Raw genomic sequence first — 27,289 nt, forward strand, 5'->3', positions numbered from 1 at the left:
TGACCACACTCCGGCTGGAAATCTGCACTTCCTGTGGACTGTTCTACCATTACTCCTCAGCCACTCCCACTCTGACTTCTCTTGGGGTTCTAGTGCTGGCTCTGTTGCCAACCAGCTTGTGGACTTTAGGGGTGCTTCTCCCATTTCAGCCGGCATCAGAATTCCCTGGAGGGTTTGTCCAAACTGAACTGAGTTCCAGCCCACGTTTCTCCTTCAGTGGCTTTGGGATGGGATCCTAGAATTTGCCTTTCCAAGAGTTCCCGGGTGATGCTGCTACTGCCCGGGTGGCATATTCAAAGGCATGGGGGTAACAAGGCGTAAGAGTCAGAAAACTACCAGTCCTACCACGGGGCTGCAGGCCATCATCTGTTCCCCCTGGTAGGAAGAGGGAAAGTAGAGGGGAACAATAATTATCCACTCTCAACCTTCTTGTGAAGGACTACCACATCTTATTATCTCCTGCCCATCTCTGGTAATTCTATGTCCTTCCCCCAATTTATATCTTAGGCAATAGCCATTTTGAAATTCTGCTCACCTCAGAGCCTAACAGAAGCACTTTCTGCAGATGCCTGAATTAAATTCTTCTCCTCTCTTCTAGTGTGACACCCACTACACCTGATTAGAACTTTTTGTCCGTCTGCCCTACTAAGCCCACAAGCGCCATTAAGGCAAGAACCATGGCCAATGTCTTCAGTGTACCTCCAGTGTCCTGCGCTGTGCCTGGCACAGACAAGCCACTCAAATTAATGAAAGATCCCCTCTTCTCTATGACCCAAACTGAGCACTCACCAGCATCTTCCTTCCCCAAAGCAGCTTTTTCTTTTGGATCCTCCCACCATCCCCTCCACCTCCCACATACCCCATTCATGTAGTCTCATCGAAATCTGGGCATTATCTTCACTTCTTTTTTCTCACTCCATACATTCACCTTGTTGTTTCCAGTGAGAAGCAAGGGCTGTCCTCTGAACCTCAATAAGTACATCATCTGAGAGACAGTAGATGGAAAAAGCACAGGCTCTGGAATCAAGTAGAGGTGAGCGCATTTCACTTCTGCCTCTTAATCACTAGGTGATTTTGAACACATTACAACCTGGCCTCCGAGGCTTAATTTCCTCATTTATAAATGGGTTCCACAGCACCAACCTTATAAAAGGTTGTTATGAAGTTCAATGTGAAGGACTCAGTACTCCGATGTTACTACATAAATGTTTCCCTGCACCTCACAGCATTCCTGGCAGGGGTAAAAAGCAGGCAGGAAGATAGGGGGAAGCTAGCTAAATAGGAAGGGCAATAGAATGGGGCTGAGTGAGAGGGAAAGCCAAGAAAAGCCAAAAAAGCCATGGAAAGCCAAAAAAGAAAAATTTTATACACCACAAGAGCCACATTCACTTTCCTCTTTTCTTTTTCCTCTCAGAGTTGAAAACATAACACTTATGCTAATCAAGGAACACAGTAATATCCAAGAGAAATGAAAACATATGTCTACCAAAACACTTGCACACACATGTTCATAGCAGCATTATTCATAACAGCAAAACAGTGGAACAGCCCTAATGTCCATCAGCTAGTGAATGGGTAAACAAAATGGGGTCTGGCCACACAATAGAATATTATTAGGCAACAAAAATGAAGGAGGCTCTGTTACATACCATGACACGGATGAACCCTGAAAACATTATGCCAAGTGAAAGAAACCAGATACACAAGATCGCATATTGTGTGATTCCATTTATATGAGATATCGAGAACTGGCAAATTCTATTGAGACAGAAAGCAGATTAGCAGTTGCCTGTGGCTGGGGGCTGAGGAGAATGAACAGTGACTGCTAATGGGCACAGGGTTTTTTTTGGTAAGGACACAAATGTTCTTAAGTCAGTGTAGACTTAAAACCATCAAATCATACACTTTAAATGGGTGAGCTGACAGAATGTGAATTATATTTTAATAAAGCTATTAAACAAGAAGATACAGAGAATGAAAGAACAGCTAGAGAAATGGCCAAAAAAAATGTATTATTTCCTTCCTACCTCCTAGTAGATTATCTTCTATATCCCACTCCAAAGACTGCCACCTTCAACTAAAGAGAAATTGATTGTAGAGAAAGTCTCTCTGGCTCTGGCTGTGACAAGAATTTGTGGGCATGGCCAGAAAATCTGGTGAGGGGACAATGAGCTCCAGGTCTGAGGCCAAGGGTCAGTGCCCTCAAAGAAGCGCTGCTCAAATGAAGGTACACACGCATCACCCTGGGGTCCCACTTTCACAGGCTATTGTGGCTCTAAAATGAAAGAATGTATTCAAATGCTTTGGGATCAGTAAAGAGCCATATACATGTTGTTATGCAACCAAGCCAAACATCTCTGAGGCTATGTGGGGGTCATTTTGAGAGGAGGAAGGGATATGGCAGTAAGATTTCCTTTTCCCTACTTTGCTTAGGGCAGTGGCAGAGGGGCAGTGTGGGTAGGAAAAGACAACCACTTGACCTCATTGAGCCACAGTGTCTTTAAATCTATTCACTGGAAGCACCTGGCACAGGTTTGAGAGTCATATGACTTTAAATTGCTTTAGAATTCTCAAGCAGGAGAGTCACATGGAGACAGCTGAGAGCTTACCCACAAGGTCATTTGGTGTAGAAAGAATATGGGCTCTGGGGTCAGAATCTTGACTTTGAGGCCCAGGTCTAACACTTGCAAAGCCTTATATCTTTAGTGAATTCCTCAGTGTTTCTTCACATTTGATATAGGTGGGGAAATATATCTTGCTTATGTCACAAGGTGGTGGTAGGATCAGCAGAGCCAGTATGATGAAAGCACATTGTCAAACTGGATTGGTTGCTTCACAAATCTTTTTATGGTACAGGTCTATCAGGAAGAAAGCATTCAAGCATGGACTCCCATGTACGTACTACTGTATTAATATTATATGGAATATAAAACACATACAAAAACAGAGGGAGAAAGCATTAGATAAAAACAGAAGATTAGAATTCCCATGGTAGGTTAAAGAATCAATATTAAGTTTACTGAAATTGGTAATTACGCTGTGATTATGCAAGAGAATATCTCTACTCCTAAGAAATATACACTCAGTTACTTAGGGTAAGGGGCCATGATGTACGTACTTCACCCTCAAGTGGCTCAGAAAATATGTGTACATAGGCATATACACACCAGGGCATGTAAATGGAGTTAAAAATGTTAACAACAGGTGAATCTGGGTAAAGGGTACAAGGGTGTTCTTTGTACTATTAATTTTTTTGCAAATTTTCCGTAAGTTTGAAATTATTTCCAGATAATTTTTTTAATTGGAAGGTCTAACCATTGGACCTACAGAATGGCAGAGTAAAGAGCTTGGCCCATTCTCTCCCCAGCAAAGCAACAATTTAACTGGTAAAAATTATTTTTAAAGCAATCATTTAAAGTCTCTGGAAATGGTCCTAAGGGCAATCAGCAAATAGAGACACATACATTGAGGAAAATCTATTAAATCTCAGCTCCGTGTTACAGAGGCTCTACCCTGGGTAGCCAAGAAGATGGGGGCTCCTTCCCCTCTCCACTCCCAGTCTGAGGCTACAGTTTCACCCCAAGAGGGGCAGGTCACTGGTGTTTCTCATCACCCCTGCCCCTTGGTGATGCAGAAGTTGTATCGCCATCAGGCACAGCCAAAAAGACCAAATCTCCCCTCCCTTACCCAGTTCCCACCTGTCAGGCAGGAACTCTGCTCCAGGTGCAGCAGGCCAAGAATGCCAGGCCCTAATCACCCTCACCCCAGCTCACTCCTACGGGAGAGGCTGCCACAACCTTTTTCTAAAGTTTTTATTGTAATTGCAGTTAGTTAAGATACAGTGTAATATTAGTTTCAGGTGTGCAATATAGTGATTCAACACTACATACAACACCCTGTACTCATCATGAGTGCACACCTTAATGCCCATCCCCTATTTCATGCATCCCCCAGCTACCTCCCCCCTGGAAACCATCAGTCTGTTCTCGATAGTTATGAATCTGCTTCTTGGTCTGCCATTCTCTCTTTTTCACTTTGCTCATCTGTTTTATTTCTTAAATTCCACATATGAGTGAAATCATATGGTATTTGACTTTCTCTGACTTATTTCACTTGGCATAATACTCTCTAGCTCTATCCTTATTGTTGCAAATGCCAATATTTCATTCCTTTTTATGGCTGAGTAAGATTCTATGTGAGATAGATAGATCGATCTCACATTTTCTCTATCATTAATCTACCAATGGACAATTGGGCTGCTTACACATCTTGGCTATTGTAAATACTGCTGCTATAAACATAAGGGTGCACATATCTTTTTAAATTAGTATTTTCATTTTCTTTGGGTAAACACCCAGTAATGGAATTGCTGGACCTTTCTATTTCTGTTTTTAACTTCTAAGGAACCTCCATACTGTTTGCCACGGTGGCTGCAACAGTTTCCATTCCCATTGCCCTTTCTCCACATCCTCACCAACATATGTTGTTTCTTGTGTTGATTTTAGGCATTCTGACAGGTGTGAGGTGATACTGCACTGTAGTTTTGATCTGTATTTCCCTGATGATAAGCGATGTGTCTGTTGGCCATCTGGAAGTCTTCTTTGGCGAAATGTCTGTTCATGTCTTCTGCCCATTTTTAATTATTCAGTTTTGGGGTGTTGAGTTTTATAAGTTCTTTAGGTATTTTGGATACTAACCCACTATCAGATATTTCATTTGCAAATATCTTTTTCCATTCTGTAGGTTGCCTTTTAGTTTCACTGTTTCCTTTGCTGTGCAGAAGCTTTTTATTTTCGTATAGTCCCAAGAGTTTATTTTTGCTTTTGTTTCCCTTGCCTTAAGAGACATATCTAGAAAGAAGTTGCTATAGCTAATGTCAAAGAAGTTACTGCCTATATTCTCTTCTAGGATTTTTATGGTTTCCTGTCTCCATTTAAGTCTTTAATCTATTTTTAATTTATTTTGTGTGTGTGGTGTAAGAAAGTAGTCCACTTTCTTATTTTGCATATAGCTGTCCAGTTTTCCCAACACCGTTTGTTGAGAAGACTGACTTTTTTCCATTGGTTATTCTTTCCTGCTTTGTCAAAGATTAGTTGACCCTATAGTCATAGGTACATTTCTGGGTTTTCAATTCTGTTGCATTGATCAATGTGTCTGTTTTTTTGTGCCAGCACCATACTATCTTAATGACTACAGCTTTGTAATATAGCTTGAAATCTGGAATTGTGATGCCTCCAGCTTTGCTTTTCTTTTTCAAGATTGCTTTGGCTATTTGGGGTCTTTTCTGATAAAACCATCAATAAACTAGGAGTCGAAGAGAACTTCAACATGATTAAAGACCCACTACAAAAAAAACCTGGAGCTAACATCATAATTAATTGTGAAAGAACAAATGCTTCCTCCCAAAAATCAGGAAAAAGACAAGATGTACACTCTTACCACTTCTATTAAGTACTCTACTAGAAGTCCTAGTCAGGAAAATTAGGAGAAAAATAAATAAAAGGCACCCAAACTGGACAGTAAGAAATAAAACTATCTGTAAATACAGGGGACACGATCGGGTATGTAGAAAAATCCTAAGGAATTCACCAGAACGTTATTAGAACTAATAAATGAGTTCAGCAAGGCTGCAGAACACAAGGTCAACATACAAAAAATCAACAGCATTTTCACACACTAGCAATGATCAAGCTGAAATGAAATTAAGAAAAAAATTACACTTATAATACCATCAAAAATAGTAAAATACTTGGGAATAACTTTATCAAAAGAAGTGTAAAATCTGTACTCCAAAAACTCCAAAACATTTTTAGAAGGAATTAAACAAGATCTAAATAAATGGAAGGGACATCCCATGACAGACAATAACAAGTGCCGGCAATGATGTGTTAAAATTGGAACCCTCGTACATTGCTGCTGGAAATGGAAAACGATGCAGCTGCTCTAGGAAAAACACACACACACACATTTTGGCAGTTTCACAAAAGAGTAAACAGAATTACATCACAACCCAGCAATTCCATTCCTCAGTATACAACCAAGAGAACTGAAAGCATATAGCCACCCAAAAACTTACATGTGAATGTGCATAGCGGCATTATTCATAATAGCCAAAAAGCAGAAACACCACCAAAGTCCACCGACTAATTGTCAAAATGTGGCATATCTACACAATGGAATAATTTTCAGCCAAAAAATGAGTGATGGACTGACGCATACTACAACATGGATGAACCTTGAAAAGATTATACTAAGTCAAAGAAGCCAGTCACAAAAGACCACGCACTGTGGGAATCCATTTAAAAGAAATTTCCAGAATAGGCAAATACATGGGGACAAGAAGTAGATTAGGGCTGGCGTAGGGCTGGTGTGGGGGAAAGGAGAGTGAGACTGACTGCTAATGGATACAGGGTTTCTTTCAGGGTGATGAAAGTGTTCGAAAATAAGATTGTGGTGATGGCCACACGACTCTGAACATACTAAAAAAACCATTATTAGATCGTATACTTCAAACAGGTGAATTGTATGAAGAGTTATATTTAAAATATAAATAGTCTAAAAAATAAAAATAAAATGTAAATAGTCTAAACAAACCAAAGAAAGGCAGATATATACTTTAAAAAAGCAAGAACTTATGCACTATACGCTGTGTATTAAAAAAAAAAACAAAAAAAAAAAAACACTTAAAATATGACACAAGGGGGCGCCTGGGTGGCTCAATGGGTTAAGCCTCTGCCTTCGGCTCAGGTCATGGTCTCAGAGTCCTGGGATCGAACCCCGCATCAGGCTCTCTGCTCAGCCGGGAGCCTGCTTCCTCCTCTCTGTCTGCCTCTCTGCCTACTTGTGATCTCTCTCTGTCTGTTAAATAAATAAATAAAATCTTTAAAAAAATATATGACACAAGTTAAAAGTAAGAGACAAACTAAAACTACAGTGAGATACAACTACACACCTACTAGAATGACTAAAATTAAATACACTGGCCACATCAAGCATTGGTATGGATAAGGAGCAACTGAAAGTCTTTGACTCTGCCATTTTTCCCATCAACAACTACTTTGGATAATGGGGTGGCAGTTTCTTAATAAAGTTAAACATACGCTTACTGTATGATGTAGTCATTCTGATCTTAGCTATTTACCTAAGAGAAATACAAGTATATGGCCATAAAAAGATCTGCTCACAAATGTTCACAGTAGCACTATCCATAGCAGCTAAAAACCAAAAACAACTCCAACTCCAGTGTCTATCAACAGGGGAATAGGGAAACAAATTGTGGTATGTCCATACTACAGAACAATAAAAACCAACGCACTGATACCTACAACATTGATGAATCTCAAAATAAATATGCTGGACAAAAGGAGCCAAACAACACACACTACATACTATATGATTCCATTTACATGAAACTCTAAGAAATGCAAATTAACATTTCTATTGCATAGTGATAGAAATTGGCTGGTGATAGACTGGCTGGTGGCTGGCTGAGAAGGGTAAAAGGGAGGAATTAAGAAAAGACCGGGAAGGGGCACCTGGGTGGCTCAGTCGGTTAAGCAGCTGCCTTCAGCTCAGGTCGTGATCTCAGGGTCCTGGGATCGAGTCATGCATTGGGCCCCATTCTCCCTCGCCCTCTGCCTGCCACTCCCCACTGCTTATGTTCTCTGTCTCTCAAATAAATAAATAATATCTTAAGAAAAAAGACACAAGACTGAAAAGAAACTTGGAAGTAAAGGACAGTTTATCTTAATTATGGTGATGGTTTCACAGGTCTATATATATTTCAAAAGCTATCACATTGTAGATTATAAATATGTGCAATTTACTGTATGTCACCATGTTTCAATAAAGCTGATAAAAAATAGATAAAAATCACATATTCTCAAGGCCAAACAGAATCCCACAAATCATCAGATCAAGCCCAAGCAGATTCTTTAGCCCCTTTGCTACTTCGATGCTCCTGGTTTTAAGCTGAGGAGGAAGAGGATTTCATGTGTTCACCTTCCAAGTGGAAGGAGCAACACTTGGCCGTGACTGATTTATTTCAATCCCACTGCAGGGGGCCCGGACAGCACATATATTTTGTTGTACATGACACAATTTTTAGTCCTTGAGTCTTTAGACACAAGGACTAAAATGTTCAGGTTTTTCCCTGAACTCTGGAGACTGGGTCACCAATACACTAACTCAAGAGAGTCATTCCGCGTGAGAGCCGTAGGAATCTACTGTTGAGGGAACAATGGAAGGGAGGGCTTGAGGAACTGAACAGTGTGATGGCTGAAAGAATGAGACCTGGAGACAAGTGTCTGGCACAGAATGAGTACTGAAAAACATAGCAAAAAATAACAAAACTGAAAAATAAATACCATTAACTCAGACTTCATTATAATCTGGATTAGAGTTGGGTAGAAAAATCTTTACATAGGGATAAAGGAGTTTGATAAATACATCAATTGCATAAGCAGGATTTCAGGGGGCATGACAAATCCACTGGAACAAATTACCCTTATGAGTCCCTCAAGAAAGAACCTATTTGCAGCTCAGCACAGCTAGCACGGACTGTGGAAACGGACTGCCCCATTCAAATCCCAACATCACGACCTAACAGCCCTGTTAACTTTGGGCAAGCTACTAAACCTCTGTGTGACTCAGTTTCTTCATCTATTATATGGGACTGAAAATAGTATCCGCCTCAAATGGCTGTTGTGAGGATTAATGAGTTAATATTTGTAAGATGCTTAGAATAGAGCCTGGCACTAAATTGCTACCTGTTCACTAAAACTAGAACTGGAAAGTCTATTTCAAGTCACACCTTTTGCTAAAATACACGGATTTTACTTCACATTTGGATGGTATTAATGAAGTTTCTTTTCACGGTGTCCTCTCTCAACTACTTCTCCTTTGACAGCTCTTTCTAAAGAACTTAACTTGTAAATAGTTTGCCACTCTGACTTGAAGAAAAGCAGCTCAATTATTCAAAACATCATTTCACATTTTCTGGCACATGGCTGGTGCTCAATAAATGGTTATGGAACAAATATTCTTCTAGGGCTCCTGGGTGGCTCAGTGGGTTAAAGCCTCTGCCTTCTGCTCAGGTCATGATCCCAAGGTCCTGGGATTGAGTACCGCATCGGGCTCTCTGCTCAGCAGGGAGCCTGCTCCCCTCTCTCTTTGCCTGCCTCTCTGCCTACTTATGATCACTGTCTGTCAAATGAGTAAATAAAATCTTTAAATATATATATATTTTTTTTCTTCTAGACCATGGCAAATTTACCATACTTAATACTATCATTTTTAAAGTCAGAGTTAAAAATGCAACATGCATCACATCCAAATAGGGAATAAAAAACTCAAAAGAAGTACAGCCTAACCACCTAACCAGTTAGCCAACTTCACTGAAGTTGCCCAAGGTAAGAAAGGTGCTAGTTTACCGCTTTGCCTTCAGCCAAAATGAAGATGCCACGCAGGCATTCCTTAGCACTTTCTGATGATAATTAGTTAAAAAACATGACTTGGGGCACCTGGCTGGCTGAGTTAGCGGAACATGCAACTCTTGATCTTGGGGTGTGAGTTCGAGCCCGACGCTGGGTGCAGAGATTACTTAGAAAAAAAAAAATTATTTAGAAAAAAGGCAAGACTGAATGGTCCACAAACAGGAAGAATGTGGGCCCTCTTCTAAATGGCCTCACTGGGAAACCACAGAGGTCTTCAGGGTAACTTTGACAGAACTCACCTGTCATCTCTCTTTCGAGGACAATACTGACCTGGTCTGTAATATTTGTCCTGAGATCCCTTCTAAGGACGGAAACTGTAGTCCCTTTTTCTTTTTTTTTTTTAAGATTTTATTTATTTATTTGACAGAGAGAAATCACAAGTAGGCAGAGAGGCAGGCAGAGAGAGAGGAGGAAGCAGGCTCCCCGCTGAGCAGAAAGCCCGATGCGGGGCTCGAACCCAGGACCTGGGATCATGACCCGAGCCGAAGGCAGCGGCTCAACCCACTGAGCCACTCAGGCGCCCCTGTAGTCCCTTTTTCTTAATGTAAGACCAGAGTCAAGCAGAAAGTAGTACCTGCTTGCTCTGAGTGGGCCAGGTGAGCAGAAGGTGAACGCATCTTCCCCACAGGCAACTAATAAAGCCGCCGCCAAGTAGTTACCACTCTGCCCTGGGTACTGCTAGACACTACTGTTCCTCCTCCCTTCTAGCCTAGGTTTATGTTACTCTGATGGCCATCAGTTGCAATTAGCCTCTCCCCAGCCCTCCAACCATACACTTCACTGAGAAGAAAGGTCACCAAATGCAAGCTCTCTCGTTCCTTGTTTCTCCAATCTCAAAAGAGAAGGGCTATTGTTCCAACATGACTCTTCATTCATTCTGCCTTCCTTCCTTCTACACAAGACATTCTGCTCTACCCAGAAGTACTTGCTCTTGTCCCGCTAACCCACCCCAACTCAAACACTTCCTTAAAAATAACTTTCAAGCCAACGAATGTCCCTCATTTCTTTCACTGCTCACCTCCTTCTGGAGTCACTGTCTGGCTGCTCATTAAGTCTGTCTCCCTTTCACCACCATGGATCGTACTGAACTGGGTATCTCAAGCCCCTAATATTGTTCTAATACTGGGGTTTTAGCTCACGCTATTGCCGCTAAGCTAAGATGGCACCATATTACTCTGTTACCAGCACCTTTCCTGGGCTGAGCCAGGGAGGGGGGTGGGGCCTTCATCCTCAAGGCAGGAAATATGGAAGTGGGCTAGGCTTGAACTTATCAAATAGGCTAAATTTTCATTTTGGGGACGTTCTCTCAAGGTGAGAGTGACATTTAAAGCTTAATCGGCCAGAGACCACCAAGGACGAGCCTGTAGTCTAACAAAGTCACATTTATTTACTCATCATAAGGGAAGGGAGTCCAGAGGAACCATGAAAGGAAGGAACCAATGGGAGGAAGGAAGTATCTTTGTGGTTCCTGCTGAATAATTCTGAGGAAGATACAAGGAAAGCAGAGGTCAGTTCTGGATTGGTTATTATCTCTGAGGCAAGATTCGAAGCTGGGATGAACTAGAGACTGACTATTGTTCTGAGGCAAGGCAAGCTCAGAAATTGGGAGTCTCCAGTAACAGAGGGACATACAGCTCAGTGGGTGTGGGGCGTCATAGACAAGAAAGCAGTAGTCACTGAAAGGGGGTGTCTTTATGGCTTTTTACAGCTCCTGCATGACTTTGGGAGAAACAGTGTTTCCTGTTAAGTCTGCAGTTGTCTTTATCTGTGTCTGTCCTCCTAAGTGACATCACGGCTGCCTTTTTTTTTTTTTTTTCTTTTCAGTCCCAGCTGATTCTCCCATCCTGGACATTTTTGACTCTTTCACTGAGAGGGACATGCATGCTACCCACCTTCTAGTTTATTTTTAGTCCTGCAAATTTTTAGCTCTGGGAACAAACATACAACCAAGAAGAACCTGGACTGTATCTATAGACTCTGAAAGCCTGGGTAGAAAACTGAACACTTCAGGGGCACTGTGGAAGCTTTTCACCCCTTCCTCCTGTTGAAGGTCATAACTTTTGACTAGAAGGGAAGATACGGGCAAAGAATATCTTGCTACTTAGATTATGTGGTTTTCTGGACAATTATTTAAGATCTCAGAATGATGGACTTCCAGCAGCAAGGGATAGAGAAAATTTCATACAGACCAGGAAAAAAAAATGATTTTTCTACAGACTCATTACATGATGAATAGGGACTCAAAGAAAAAGGTTAATGGAAGGGTAAAAATACCACCAATAAAAATGTGACACAGAGAGGTGCCTGGGTGGCTCAGTCTTTTAAGCATCTGACTTTGACTCAGGTCATGATCCCAGGGTCCGGGGATGGAGCCCCACTTCAGGCTTCCTGCTCAGTGGGGAGTCTGCTTCTCCCTCCCCCCAACCTCTCCCCTAGCTTCTGTTCTCTCTCCCTCTCTGTCGCTCACTCTCTCTCTCTCAAACAAAATCTTTTTTTTTTAAATGTGACACAGAAAGAAAAACCAGAGTGGAAGAGATACCTACTATTCTTCAGTAGAAAACTGGACAAAAGAGCTCAAAGTCATTCCTAGGGCTGAAGAAGTCCACAGACGGATTTAACAGAGGAACAGTAACAAAGTCACAGGGTACTTGCAACACAGGAAAGCAAATATGATCTCACAGTTACCAACACCAAGAGCTAGTGAGATGGCACCTGGTACTAGATCACAGGAGGCAGGAAAGTGGAGTAAAAAGAGAAATTTGAAGCCTGGCAGACCAGGGCTCAACTCCCTGTGCTGCCTCTCATTGGGCATGTGATCCTGGCTAAAACACTTACCCTTTCTGAACTTTCATTGGCCCATCCATAAAATGGGTATCAGAATACTTAGTCCACTAAGCTTTTATGAAGATGAAAGGTTATAATGCATTTAAGTATTTATCACAGGATGCGATACACAGTGGGCACCCAAAAGGTGGACAATATCATCATCATCATCGTCACCACTTATAGTAAAATGGTGGTACTTTCTTATGGACTTCAACAAACCAGATGGTGAAAACATGGTGAATAACAGCTGATTGAGAATAAAAGCAAAGAGAAAGAAGTGATGCTATTAGATCATGCTATGAACTTCCATGGAACAGAAGAAAGGTACAGTATTGAATTATATCCCTCTCCCTCATACTTCTTTTCCTCTCTTAAACAGGCATGGGCAACTCTGTGTATGTGTATATATGTACATATATCTGTACATTCACACACACAGACACACAGACACAGACACACACACACACACACACACACAGACCATTCCCTCCTCTGTTTTCTGTATCGCAGGGCATCCAATCCACCCAATCTGAATTTTGAAGTCCCTGTTGAACTACGAAAGGTCAGTCTTTAATAGAGGGAAGGGTGTACAAGGCAAATTCTGTAAGTTGACAACAGAAAGATGAAGTATAAAAAATATGCCATTAGTCTATGACGATGGTAGGATTAAAAGATGCTTGGGAAGTAGGTAGAAGAGGGATTCTGAGGTATGTCTATAGACAGAAGAAAAGGAGCTCTTTGAGGAGAAAGTACTAAAGATATGAGAGAGAGAAAGGAGAGATTAATGGAACAGAGTATCTGTAAAGAGGCATCCAGGGATATGCAAAAAGATGGGTTAGCCTTGGAGAAGACAATACCAAAAAAATGAAGATAAAAGTAGCCATGGAAATAAGCATTTCTGAGGGAAAGAGAAGACTTTGTAACCAATGGGCTCTATCTTTTCGGGGAAGTATGTAACTACATTATCTGCTGAGGGGAGCTGGGGATGTAGAGGGCTAAATTGGGGCACCAAGGGGGTATAGCAAGAAAATGCAACAGATGCTGTGGGAAACTGGAAAAGGAACCAACTAGGAATGTGTAAAAAAGGATTAGTGAGCAGCCGTTGAGGATCCAGCTGTGGTCAGAAATCACAATTTGGTCATGGATATAATCAGCATGGTGAGACAATTTTCCCTGAGTACCACTCGGCAGCCTGGGAACGGGACAGCAGAAAACAGATGCTAAAGTCCATCTAGGTCTGGGGATTGGCAGGGCAGGTGCAGGGAAACAAGAGGGGCATAAGGGAACTGAGGATACTGGTGGGGATTAATATCAAATGGCCGGCTGAGTTGAATGTGGGTGGGAAATGGCGGATTGAGTCCCGGAGACGGTCGAGGCAGGAGAGGACTGAGAGTCAAGGAAGAAAAGAAAAGGGAATGGGAAGTGTCAATGAGGTAAGAGCAAGAGAACAGGCAATGTGGAGGGCTAGAGAGACATTGTCAAAAGCTGCATTTCAGAGTTTGAAATATCAGAAGTAGAACAGTTCCAGTTCCAGGAAGTGCTATGTGGGAGCATCTGGTGATATACCCGTGTGGCTGCTGACATGGTCTAGGACGATGCCAGGAGTCAGGACAGCACAGAATACTAACCTAGGTGCCAGAGGCCTCAAAGAATGTGAGCAAGTAACCCAAAGGTTGGTCTACACCAGTGGAGAGAGTCAGCATAATACTTGATGGCACGTACATTAAAGAATAAGGAGAAAGGAAAGTTGATGAACAATGTCCTGGCACCCAAAGCTAGCTTTGAGGCTGAGAAATTACAACAAAGAGCAGCTTCTGTGAAAAAAATAGCGTCATCGAGACAAAGAGATCCCGAAAAAGGGTTGAGGATATATGGACATTTCTTGATTGACCAAAGAATGACCAAGCACAGGATATATTAGAAGGGAGTGTCAGCCACGAGAAATTATGCCTATGAAACGGACAGGGCTGTGCTGAACTTACAAAGGGACATTTCATCCTTTAGGATGCCAAGGAAGTAGCAAGGGGAACTACAACATAGAGTTTCATCAAGAAAGAAGAACTGACTGGTAAAAGTAGAAGTGAAAGAAAATTTAGGAAATAGGGCCATGTCGTCTCAATTACTATTCAGCAATGCCCAAGGACAAAAAAAGTGATAGGTACCAAGATATTCCCCAGATACTGGGAGTGAAAGTTTCTACAAGAGACCACAATGGCTCTTCAGTGGACTACTGTTTAAGAATAAAACATCTGTGAGGGGGGAGGGGAGTTTTCATAATATCATCAATTCTCCATGATCTTGGAGGGGGAAAAAGAAGGAGAAACAGCTAACGAACACAATGGAGCGACACAGGAAACCGGCTGGCAGGCTACAGGAACTAATGTAGCTACAGCAACCCTGGATTTTTCAAGGTAAGATCACTGACCCTAAATAGAAGATATATGCGAACAGGTGACAGAGAGCACAAGCAAGCAAGCAAGCAACACCACCAGTGAGATGACTGGGTTCCTATTTCTACTCCACTTAAATCACAAGGATAATTTTCAAATTGGAAACGGTAGCATAAACATGAATAATAGTTCCTCGGGGCCCAACAGATGCTGAGATATTGAGAACAGCAAGCAGCTGAAGATGAATGTGGGCCCATGGGCCCCCATCAAGGATACCCCGTGTTACGGAGATAACCAACATTCCTGATCGAGAAGCCACTGCCGGTAATCTCTGAAAAATCATGGCCCACTACCAAACTGAAGGAAGACTGTAGTTTGACAACAGCCCAACTTTCTAAACCCAGACATTTCTAAGACAGCTCAGAAATCAAAGCCTGATGATCTTGATGAAAACAACAACAACAACAACCCATCTTCGGTGGAGTGCTCAGCTGGTGGTTATGAGCTGTGATCAGGTAGCAAGATGCATCGATTGAGAGAATGCTGTCAACTAAGTGTTTCTGAGCTTCAGTAAGTCACTGAAGACATTTCTCCCCATAAAACACATGCATCTAAAGCAGTGAGACGTGCCCTGCACTGTTATACAGGCAGGCTGACTCATGACTGACAGAATAACCTTAACTCAAAAAGAATGCTACGAGAGGGCTACCCGGCAATAAGAAGGAACAAACTACTGATAAATACAACTTGGATGAACCTGAGAAAATTGTGCTCAGTGAGAAAAACCAATCTCAAAAGGATGTATATCGCATGATTCCATTTATGTGACATTTGTGAAATGACATTATTTTAGAGACGGCCAACAGCTGTCAGGGAGTAGGCATGAGGAGGGGGAAGGGATGTGGCTACAAAGGGGTGGAACACAGGAGTCTTGTAGTGATGGTAAAATTGAGTATCCTGATGGTGTGGTTACACAAACTCACACATGTGCTAAAACTCCATACAGCTATACACACACACACACCCCTACACACAATCTGAACTAAGCTTTATGGATTATACCAACGGCAATTTGGTACAACTGAGATTCAGTTGCTCATCTCAGGGCTCTGTACTTGGCACTACTGCCTTGCCATTTTTAACCCAACAAGCTAAAGAAGACAGAGAGCACATGTTCACCAAGTTCGTGAATGATATACAATACAGACCCAGTGAATCTGTTTTCAAATAGAACTAGAATCCAAAAATACCAACAGGCTAGTCGGGGACTAAATATAACAGAGACAAAGGTAGAACCCACCATTGTATTCCCCAGCACCCAGCACAGTGCCTGGCACAAAGAAGTGGGTCCAAAAAACTATCTGGTGAAAAAAATAAGTGAATGCTGTTTTTAAAATATTCAACAGGTTTAATGGGACTTCATCTGAAAAGGGCCTTTAGCCAAAAGAATGATAATATTCCCTTCACTGACACAATACTCCAGTTCATTAACAAAGTATAGGTTTTTAAGGGAGGGGAGGAAGGAGGTAAATATTACATTATCACTAAGCTCTGCATGATTCTCACTGCATATACAGGCCCAAGTCAAGTCCTAGGTGCCATGTTTTAAAGGAAACATGAAGAAAGGAGACTCTATCCCAAGTAAGGCAACTAAGATGGTTATCTGGAAATCCTGCCAGGTGAAAGACACTAGAAGGAACCCAACATATTTACCCTGGAAAAGATGAGATGTGGCAGGTGGAAGGGACAGGTTAGATAATAACTGCAATATAGACCATGATATACTAATACTAAATACTCCATTGTAGATAGCACGACGCTTCACAATTTGGTTTGCTTTCACACTTGTCTCCTTCCCTATCCGAATACCTGAAAGCTGGCCAGTCAGGGAAGGGGTAGATTTTTTTTCTGGGCAGCACAATGGTTAGCAATTACAAAGAGACTGCAGCTCAGAATAAGGAAGGATTTTCGAACATTTCAATCTTCATGTCAATGGAATATCGGTAACGGTAACAGCAACAAGACTGTGCTAGTAAACATAATAAGGATTCATTATCTGACTTAATCTTCACAAGAGTCCTATAAGGTGGGTACCATTATCCCCATTTTGCAGACGAGAGAACTAATGCACAGAGGGGTTAAATAACCTGCCCAAGGCTATAACCACAGCTAGTCAAGTGTCAGAGCCAGAATCCAAATTCAGGCAGCCCCACTCGAGAACCACAACTTGTGGGGTAACAGAAACGATGACCCAGTAAGGCCACTACAGGCTGAGCAGACTGCTAGCCTGAGTCAGCAGCTGCACTAGATCAAACCTAAGATAACAGGATTCTAGGAATCTTGGAGGCTGGGCTGGTTTGGACTGGAAACACAAACTGATACCCTCCTAGAAGTGGTATGGCTCTGGTCCAAAAACAAAAAGAAGAACCATTTTTTAATTAACATATACTGTATTATTTGCTTCAGGAGTACAAGTCTGTGAATCATCAGGCTTACACATTTCACAGCACTCACCATAGCACATACCCTCCCCAATGTCCATCACCCAGCCACCCTATGCCTCCCCACCACTCCCCAGCAACCCTCAGTTTGTTCTCTGAGATTAGGAGTCTTTTATGGTTTGTCTCTCTCCCCAGTCCCATCTTGTTTCATTTTTCCTTCCCTACCCCCAGCCCCATGACTGCTGCCCCCCATACCACCCTGCCTCTCAAATTCCTCACATCAGAAAGATCATATGGTAATTGTCTTTCTCTGACTGACTTATTTTGCTTAGCATTATACCCTCTAGTTCCCTCCACATCATTGAAGAAGAACCATTTTTAAAAATTTATAGTTTACTAAGAAGGTAAGGGACATTGCTGTCCAAAATCTTTATTCCACATCTATATTTAGTCTTGTAATGGCTGTTTATGTGATTCCCTAAACTTCTGCTCTCCTTTGCTTTTTCCTGCAGAGTATTTTTCACCATACTTCCACAGTGTTGGTTTTATCCTAGATTTAAGAGGCCGGGGTGGGGTGGGGGGGGCACAATACCACATGTATAGTTATAAAATGAGCTACGTTGTTGCCTATTCAGTCTACAAAGGCCATACGCTGAAAACAACTAAGACAAAGAAAAACAAACAGAAAATATTAACTATAAGGCCCTAAAATAGGCTGTTTGAGAGTGAAAGCATTAACAACAACAGCATTAATAGAGCTAAGACAGACTATGGAGATAGCAGCTCAATTCTAGACACATCTGGGTCAGTTTTGGCTTCCAAAATCTGCAGTTTGAAAATCCACCAGAAGATTAGTGTCATCATAACCAAATCACAAAAGTGTTCTGAACTATTTCCTATCCCAAGCCCTTCCCCATCGACTGATGCAACATACACTGACATCTCAAAGCTCACTAAGCTTTGACAGTTTTAATTAACAGGTTTTCTCTGCTTGAACCACATAAATTGAGATGTCTACCTCTGGGGAAACAGAGTAGGGTTTTCCTTCATTAAAGATTAAAAAGAGAATGAAACCTGCCAGGTTGAAAGTCAGTTTAATAGTCGCTAACTTGAACTATCTTTGGAATATGCAGTACGTGGTTAAAAGAAGAGACAGATGATAAAACGCTGAGTCAAATCTAGATAAATGTCTGAGAAATAAATTAGAGGAAAATAAACCAAGGTCATGAAAATAAGCAACCTGTTTTCAGAAGCAGCCAAGTTATTTCAGACTTTTACCAATGGCCACGTTTATGGCATCTCAAGGGAGCTGGGAGCGGGTACTGTCTGAACAGCTTGTCAGAAGCCTTCAAACAAACATGCCAATCCTGTAAAATAAAAGTGCTTTGAAGAGAAGGCTCCACAGCTCAGGAGTTAGAGTACTCATCTTGGGAAGGGCTTTGTTGCGTTTCTACAGACATTTGCGTTCCCATCTCCTGGGTTCTGGCTGGAGTTTAAGAAGCAGAGCTTTGTGGGGCGCCTGGGAGGCTGTCCGTTAAGCGTCCGACTCTTGATTTTGGCTGAGATCACAGCTCATGGGTCCCTGAAATTGAGCCGGGTGGCAAGCTGTGCACTCAGGGGGAGTCTGCTTAAAATTCTCACTCTCCCTCTTTCCCTCCCTCTCCCTCTGCCCATCCCCCCTCTAATAAATAAATAAGCCTTTTTTTTAAAAAGCAGAATTTGATACAAAAGGCAGTAAAGTTTTGACTGCTTTATAAACATGGGCAACAGCCAGGCTGCAGCACGAGGATGAAGTCTGACCTGACCACAAGGGGCAGAACCTAGAAAATGCAGCCCCCTGGGTGAAACAGTGGGTAGTGTGCAGGGGCGGATGGGTAGGCAGGATTCTCCTGTCTAATCAGCAGAGACTGGTTTTACATACCCAGTGAAAGGTCAGTTAGTACCAGACCCCAAAGTCAAGCCCAAATCTATGTATCTCAAAAGAATGAGCACTAGTCTGTCAGTCAAAAGAAACAGCTCTACCACTAGCCAGCCCAGTGACTCCGGATAAATTACAACTTAAGGCTCACTTTCCCCACTTATAAAACAAGAGGGGTGACATTTGGGGGTGGAATTCGTTTTTTGTTTTTTGGGGGGGTTGGGTTTTTTTAAGTTTTTATTTATTTATTTATTTGTCAGAGAGAGAGAGAGAGAGAGAGAAAGAGCGCGCACACAAGCAGGGGAGCAGCAGGCAGAGGGAGAAGCAGGCTCCCCACTCAGCAGGGAGCCTGACAGTGGTCTCAATCCCAGGACCCCTGGATCATGACCTGAGCTGAAGGCAGATGCTTAACCAACTGAGCCACCCAGGCACCCCTACTTTAGCTCATCCCAAAAGAAATGCCAGATGGAGTCAAGATTTAAATGTCATTAAAATCATAAATATTACTGTGAGAAACAGGTCCGTTCCCGACATTTGTGAAGCCAGAGACAAGAAATAATTGTAGGCTCACAATCCCCCCTCCCCCAACCCCACTTCTTCCTGATTATAGTACGAACATTTACATTTTTTTTAAGAGGATAGATGGATTATCATTTCTAGGGACTTCATAACCTTCTACAAGAGCATCCCTTTGTAGCTTTAACACTTCAGGGTTCTAGGAAAAGAAAAGCCAATGAACTGTATGATATTCTCCTGAAAGCAGGACTCACTGAAGCATCTTCAACATTAATGGGACAAAACTCTATTAGCATAAAACAAACAAAAATCCACCTAGAAGACAAAGGCACTGCAAGTACAGAGTCCGCAGTCCCCATACTTAAGGCTCTAGAGTTCTTTCCTTTCTGGATTTTATCTTGAAAGTAATATCCCAAAGTCTTTTCATGCCAAATGACTTCGACACAAACCTAAACCAATCAATTTGATGAATGAACTGGCAGGTAGAAAGAAAGGTCAGAATTCAATATAGTAGTATTGGTGGGGGGTGAGGAGAGTATTTTTTCCACTTCCTCCATTTCAAGGTGGAGAATCTTCTGTTAGAACAACATTTCTGGACTCTTTCTGCCCCTGTACTTCTTGCTCCCATGCTATAATTATTTGCTCGAGATATCAGACAACAACTTAGAAGAATAAATTCACGTTAGAGCTAATTTCAAGGCTGGCCCACTGTAACCATAGTTCACAAACAATTTATCTGCCTGCCGATACATACCTGAAAGCATATGTATAGGGACAAGCTCTGTGCTTAAGCGACACTTGCTGCCTGGCTGATCCAGGAGATCAGAAATCAGAAAGACTTAGGTAAGTAGTCCGTTTCATGACTGGAAATTTGTATGTATATGCAAGAAGGGGTCTGCTGTGCAAGGCATAACAACATAAATGGGTCCTTAAAAATCTCCATTTCAATGTATCAGGCCTCTCTCCCTCTTGTACAATGCAGAGCTTTCCTTTGGCAAGCAGAAAACCATGCCAGCTCAATGACCTGTCCCCTATTTCTGCAAGTCCCTTTGAATACAGAGGGGACCTCTATTAAAATCCTATCCATCTTTTTCCAACCAGCTCAAATGTCACCTCCTTCCCATACCTTCCCTCCTCCTCACCGTAGTGGCAAATGGCCTCTTGTTCACTTAGGATTCCAAGTGCTTTGTTTCTACCACTCATTACATATGATTTAATGTAGAGTCAAGTGTGTACATGTTCTCTTTCTAGATTATAAGCTCCTTGATGGTGAAGTCCAAGTCACTGATTTTTATCTGAGCCACATTATCAAGTGTCTTACACAGTTATTCAACAGATGTGTACAAGATTGAAATTTTTGAATTTATATATGTTTAAAAGCACACTCCCTCCCCACCTCTGAATAAAGCAAGCATTAGAGAATCGGCCTGATGTCTACCTTAGACACTCACTGACCACAGCGGCAAACTTTAGCCTAAAGATTTAAGTTTTAAACCTCCCTCAGCTTTTAATCTCAACTACACAATAGGGCAAGAGATCACCCACCTCCAGGAGCTTGATAAAACAAGGGCCATTTCTAAAAGAAATATAAAAACGCCAGCCATGTGTGTAATTTTAAATTTCCCAGAAGCCACATTAAGAAAAGGGAAAAGAGGGGTGCCTGGGTGGCTCAGTCAGTTAAGCATCTGCCTTCAGCTCAAGTCACAATCCCAGGGTTCTGGGATCAAGTCCTGCATTGAGCTTCCTGCTCAACAGGGAGCCTGCTTCTCCCACTCCCTCTGCTGCTCCTCCTGCTTGTACTCTCTTGCTCTAATAAATAAATAATATCTTTTTTAAAAAGTGAAAAGAAACAGGGTAATATTAATTTTAAAAATAAATTTCATTTAACCCAATATACCCAAAACATTATCATTTCAACATGTAATCAATACTTTAAAAATTACTGAAATGCTATATGTTCTTTTTGTCATATTAATTCTTTGAAATCTGGTGTGTATTTTTCATGAACAGCATACCTCGATTCATAGCAGGCTCTGTTTATTAGCTATAAAAGCTAGTACCTTAACCTCTCTGCCTCAGCGTCCTCAATTTAAAAATGGGAAAAACGGCATCTACCTTATAGAGCTGTACTGAATTTTAATAATATGCATAAAAGGGCTTAAGAATAGTACCTGGAAAATTATAAGTCCTCCATGAACATCAACTACCTTCATCATCATCATCCTCCATTTACTAGTTGAAGAAACTGAGCACATGAAGACACAAAGCGTATTTTCCAAGCTCATGAAATAAATCAATGCTGCTTCTATTCTCTTTCAAACAGTTGTCTATTAAACCATGCAGGGCAGCTGGGAGCAATGGAAAATCTTTTTTTTTTTTCCCACTGAAGATTCCAAAGTGCAAGCCAAATGGAGTTTGGGAGTTGACCCAAAAGGCAACATTCTTCAAAATGGCAGCTATGAGAAATGCCATCCAGCTGTGTTATGCTAACACCCTTTTACCCCTACCACTTCCTTGAGGCTCTGTCCCCCATTTGCTGTCATACTGCATCCATGCTAATCGGTGAAAAAGGTAGGACTCCTGAAGTTTCACTTTGCTTATTTTGGGTTATTTTTGCTGTTGCTGCTGACGTTGTTTTAGATGACCAGTAAGATTGAATATTCTTGCATACATCTGCAAAATGCCCAGCACCTGAGACCACATAATCTTTGACATACTTGACCCGGCTCTTCAGGAGACTCAAAGCAGAGAAACAGCAATATAGAAACAATGGCAGAATTGAAGGAACAATGGCTTAGAAATCAAGAAATCTGATTTCTAGACCAGGTTCTATGATCCAATCAATATATGACCTCGGACAACCCATTTAAACTCCAGAGCTATAATCTCAGTTTAAGATAAAGTCACTTGTAATATTCAGGACTAAGAATTAAAATGGAGTACGCCAGAGCAATAACTCAAGATGAAATTGCATCAGGTGTTAGCATTCTTGTTTTTCTCTCTTTAAGTGTTCTGGCGATAAGCTCCTCTTAAAAAAAAAAATGAGGACAAAGTTTGGAGATAATTTCCATTAATAACCAAGTAATTAAAATACCTAGAAAAGTAACGTTCACCTACGTGATATTTATGCTGCTGTCACTGAGATCCAATCATCATATCCTCCGAAGTTAAGAACTACAGGATATCAGCATAAACACAAAGGGGCATCAGTGACCACCTCCATGGATCTCCCCCCAATCCCAAATGCCCTGGAGCAGGGTTTCTCAACTTCAGCAGCACTGACATCTTGGGTCAGGTAACTTTGTCCAGGGAGGAGGGGCACTGGCCTGGGCATTTTAAGATATTTAGCAGCTTCCCCAACTTCTACCCACTAGAAGCCAGTAACATCCCCCACAGTTGTGACAACCAATAATGCCTCCACACATTGCGAAGGGGCAAAACTGCTCCCAGGTGAGAACCGCTACTATGGATCCCCCAACACGGATACCCTAAACACCTTTGTAATTAAGATTATACAGAGACCAAAAAAAAAAAAAAAAAAGATTATACAGAGACCTGCAATTTTCGGTGCATCCTTACTGGTCACACAGCCTCGTTAATAGGATATGGAGTGATCAACTTCCATTAGCAATCTGGACCATCAAAAGGCATAACCCTTCCAGTTAATTTGCTGTTAGTATACATATAGTGGCCAGTAATTTTGTAAAGTGACCCATTACAGTGCAGAGATTATCCATACATCTTTTACAGAGTCAAAATGTTTCCACACAAACAGTGGTACTGGCAGCTAATATTTTAGATTAAGATATTTAAGTTTTAAAGCCCATGATTTAGTCCTTTAATGGTAGCACCCTGGCTTTAATTTACTGATCAAAGTTTGCTTCCCAATGACTGGGCCCTATGCCTATTCAACCACCCTTTCATCTCAAGTTTTGACAGTGTTATTCTGTTTTCTTGGGTCTGTTCATACAAGCCAACTGAGAACTTATCAGCCATAAAATAATAGGATCACCCAAACATATAGGGAAGATCTACTCTTTAATGTATGGGGACACAGAAAGAAATACATATTAGACACAAAAGAACCACAGAATAGAAATAACCACAGAAAGAATCACATCAACTGCATGCCCAAAGTCATTCAGCTAACTAAATCTGTCATGCTGAGAGCGAGGCATAACGGTATCTTGATTGCAGTCACAGATGAAAAAAACTACAGTTTAGGGCTCAATTTATGGGTCTGGGACTCAACCCCTAGAAGAAAGTACACCAGCATGATCAATGGTGGTTACCTGTGAGGAGGAGATTGAAGGGACACTTTCACTTTTTGCTCAAGATGCTTCTATATCATCTTTTCAAGATAAACATGTAATTGTGTATTACTTCTATAATTAAAAACCAAAAAAGCTAAAGCCAGGAGAGAAGATGAAATCTCAGAGGCAGAGAATATAAAGAAAAGGCAAAGAAGCGGACACTCCCAAATATGGGAAGAATTAGCGGGCAGAAGAAAGCAAAAGCAAAGAAGCAGCAGGAGAAGCAGGCAGAAAGAGAACTAGGAGAGTACAATAACTCTGTGGCCAAGGGAGGGAAGTTTCAAAAAGGAACTGAACTGTCAACAGAACCAAAAAGGGAAAGGGGGAGAACATAACATGGCAAGACAATTCAGATCTGAAAGAGGCTACTTAAAAATCATAACCTTCTCCCTACGTCATGTCCCTCAATCTTAGAAAATCGAGGCCCAGAAAGGTTAAGTGGCTAGCTAGACAGGTATTGGTAGCTAGGGGGCCGCAAAGGGAGATCACATGTTTATGGCCAGGCTAGCAAATGGGTCCAGTGGAAAGGAAGATACCAGGAGAAAATGGGGCTAAGGGGATAAGTAGTACCTGGAACAGACAGATGACAGGAAAAAGGAAGACAGAAGCAAACAAAAATAAGCCAACTTCTCCTCTGAAACTAGATGATTTGCTTCCTTTTTGGGGGGTTGTTGAAGGTCAGGGGAATCACTCAGAGTACCTGGATTTCCCCAGAACTCCACCTTTCCTCTCTCACACTCTACATATACCCTAGGCTCCATTAACCATCTATACACGAAAGAGTCCCAAATCTCTATTTAAGCCCAAACCCTCTCCTAAGCCCCAGACCCAGAGAATATGAATCTATACTTGGATACTTATAGGCATCCAAACTGAAATTCCCCTCTCCACAATTCTACTCCTGCTCCAGTGCTCTCTATCTCAAAGGCCCCACATGATGACTTTAAGCAGATTACTGAACATCATCTCTTCATTACATCTTTGTAAGCAAGATAAAGAAATTTGCTGGATGACAGTAAAGTGACAGTCACAGCTGCTAGAGACAGACTTACCCAGTGAGTGTCCATTAATGGATTAATAGTAGCTGCTAAGTCTTCAGTTAGCCTCTTTCAGCTCTATGCCAAGTGTATCAGACACTAATAGTGACCCCTAATAATGCCCACCTCCTTGTGTTCATGCCCTTGTATAATCCCCTTGCCTTGAGTGTGGAGGGACCTTGTAACTAGCTTCTAGCCCACAGAATACAGCAATGGCAATGCGAGATTACCCCCATGATTAGGCGTGTGTGTGAGTGTACACAGTAGTCCGCCCTCTCATCTATGGGGGATATGTTCCAAACCAATGGATGCCTGAAATTATGGATAGTACCAAACCCTATATATACTATATTCTTTCTTATACATACATACATACCTGTGATAAAGTTTAATGTATCAATAGAGGTTAATAGTTAATAATAAGGTTAATAAGAGGTTAATAATAACGAAAGAACAATTATAACAACATACAACAATAAAAGTTTTGTGAATGTGCTCTCTCTCAAAATATCTTACTGTACTACACTTACCCCTTTTATCCTGTGATGTCCTGAGATGACAACATGCCTACAGGATGAGATGAAAGGAGGTGAACTGACTTTATGGCTACATGTCAGAAAGAAGATCATGTGCTTCCAAACTGAGCTGATCCCAGAAAACTGGAACCACAGAAGGCATAACCACAGGTAAGGCGAGACCACTGCGCATGGGATTCCTTCTTGCCAGCGTGACACAGACTCCATCCCTTGCTGCTGTGCTGGAAGTGTCAACGGAGAGGGCCATTGTGGCAGGGAACGACAGGTGGCCTCAAGGAGCCATCCTCCAACCTCATCCTCCAACCGCAAAGAACTAAATTCTGCCAACAGCTACGTAAACTTGGAAAAGGATGCCAAGCCTCAGATGAGACTGTGATCTCAGCCAACACCTTGAATGCAGCCTGAGAAACTGAGCAAGGACCCAGCTAAGCCATGACAGACTCATGACCCATGGAAACTGAGATAAGCGGGTACTGTTTTGAGCCACTAAATCTGTGGCCAGTTATTATGCCACAACAGAACACTAATACACCAAGCAATATTTTTTTAATTACTTAAAGATATTTATGAAATATGTATGATAATGCTAAACCTAACAAGAGGAACAAGAAATAACAATTTAACTACATTAATGCTTAAAAAGAGTAAAAGCCAAGACAGAAAGGTTTTTTTTTTTGTTTGTTTGTTTTTTAAGAAGAAGAAAAAGAGAGAGACAGACAAATACTTGGAGAACAAAGTAGGCCTTGGGCTCATTATGAGCTCAGAGTAAGATGTAGCTACCAAAAACCCAATGCTATTTGAGACCATATTAACAAAATATAATGTATAAAACAAAAGTAGAAGCAGTCTTATTGTGCTGTATGAACTGGTCAAATCAAATTAATAAATATTTCCTGTGTGTCTCCAAGGCATTAGGAAGAATAGAGGGACACACACGTTGCCGTCCCTCAAGTATTTTTTACAGTATCTGTGGAGCTGTCAAATCATAAAAAGTCAAATCATAATATTTTAAAAGCAGTTTAAAACAACTACAGAAAAAAATGTTATAAAGCAGGCATTAGAATTCATCTGGCAATTAGTTAAAGGTGTTCACAGAAGCAGGAGACAACACATCCTTACCGATATGATCATTATTGCTTTGCCAAAAGAATATAAAAGTGACTGTACTCAATGCTGGGGTTCAATTTCACATTACTTGAAATTTTGAAAATAAAGGTTAAAGAGGTTAAAAAAACATTCAGACAATCTCTGCTATTTTGGAGAGTTTTTAGTGACAACATTACATTTTACAGATAAGTAAATATGGGCAAAGGAGGATCAAATAATTTATAAGTCAGTAAGTCAATTGTACTGAGAAACAGATTTTCCCTTAAGTCTAGAATGCTAATGAAAACTCACATAAACTTTCCAGGTTACGACGGCTACTTTTGGCTAACGTGATGTTTTCACTAGAAGAATTTTGAGATCCTGAGTCATCATTTACTCTTCTCCCTCCAAAGCTGACCAGTAGTCAAGGTTTGTCACTTCTTCCTTTGTGATGTGTCTCCCATTTATCCCCTCCTTTAAATCCCCGAAGTCAATAGCTTATAACCAGACCCTTGTAATGTCCTGTCTGAATCTCTCTGGGCAATCTCCTAACTAATCACCCCATTTGTGGTATCTGCCTCCCACCTGTCTTGCATAGTAATAACCGTGGCATTCTCTGCTCCAAGCCCAACTGCCCCCATTGCTTACAGAATAAAGTGCGGATCTCTTAGTTTGGTTTCAAATTCTGGCTCTATCGCTTCCTAGCTGTGTGACTTAGAACCTCCTTTCTCT

The 27,289-nt window shown here is 41.4% G+C and overlaps 1 protein-coding gene across 2 annotated transcripts in view; it reads right to left on the reverse strand.

Annotated features, from left to right (window-relative positions):
* CLCN5 (chloride voltage-gated channel 5) overlaps window positions 1–27,289 on the reverse strand; it is a 157,705-nt gene that overhangs the window by 113,429 nt on the left and 16,987 nt on the right. The window contains exon 4 of one of the 2 annotated variants that reach the window (XM_047715401.1): window positions 18,392–18,518. The exons of the other annotated variant lie outside the window; for it this stretch is intronic. The gene's annotated coding sequence lies outside the window, so the exon portion shown is untranslated. The remainder of the gene's footprint in view (window positions 1–18,391; window positions 18,519–27,289) is intronic. 2 annotated transcript variants of the gene reach the window in all.

The sequence above is a fragment of the Lutra lutra genome, chromosome X, assembly GCF_902655055.1.
Source record: "Lutra lutra chromosome X, mLutLut1.2, whole genome shotgun sequence".
In the NCBI taxonomy this organism is placed as follows: Eukaryota; Metazoa; Chordata; class Mammalia; order Carnivora; family Mustelidae; genus Lutra; species Lutra lutra.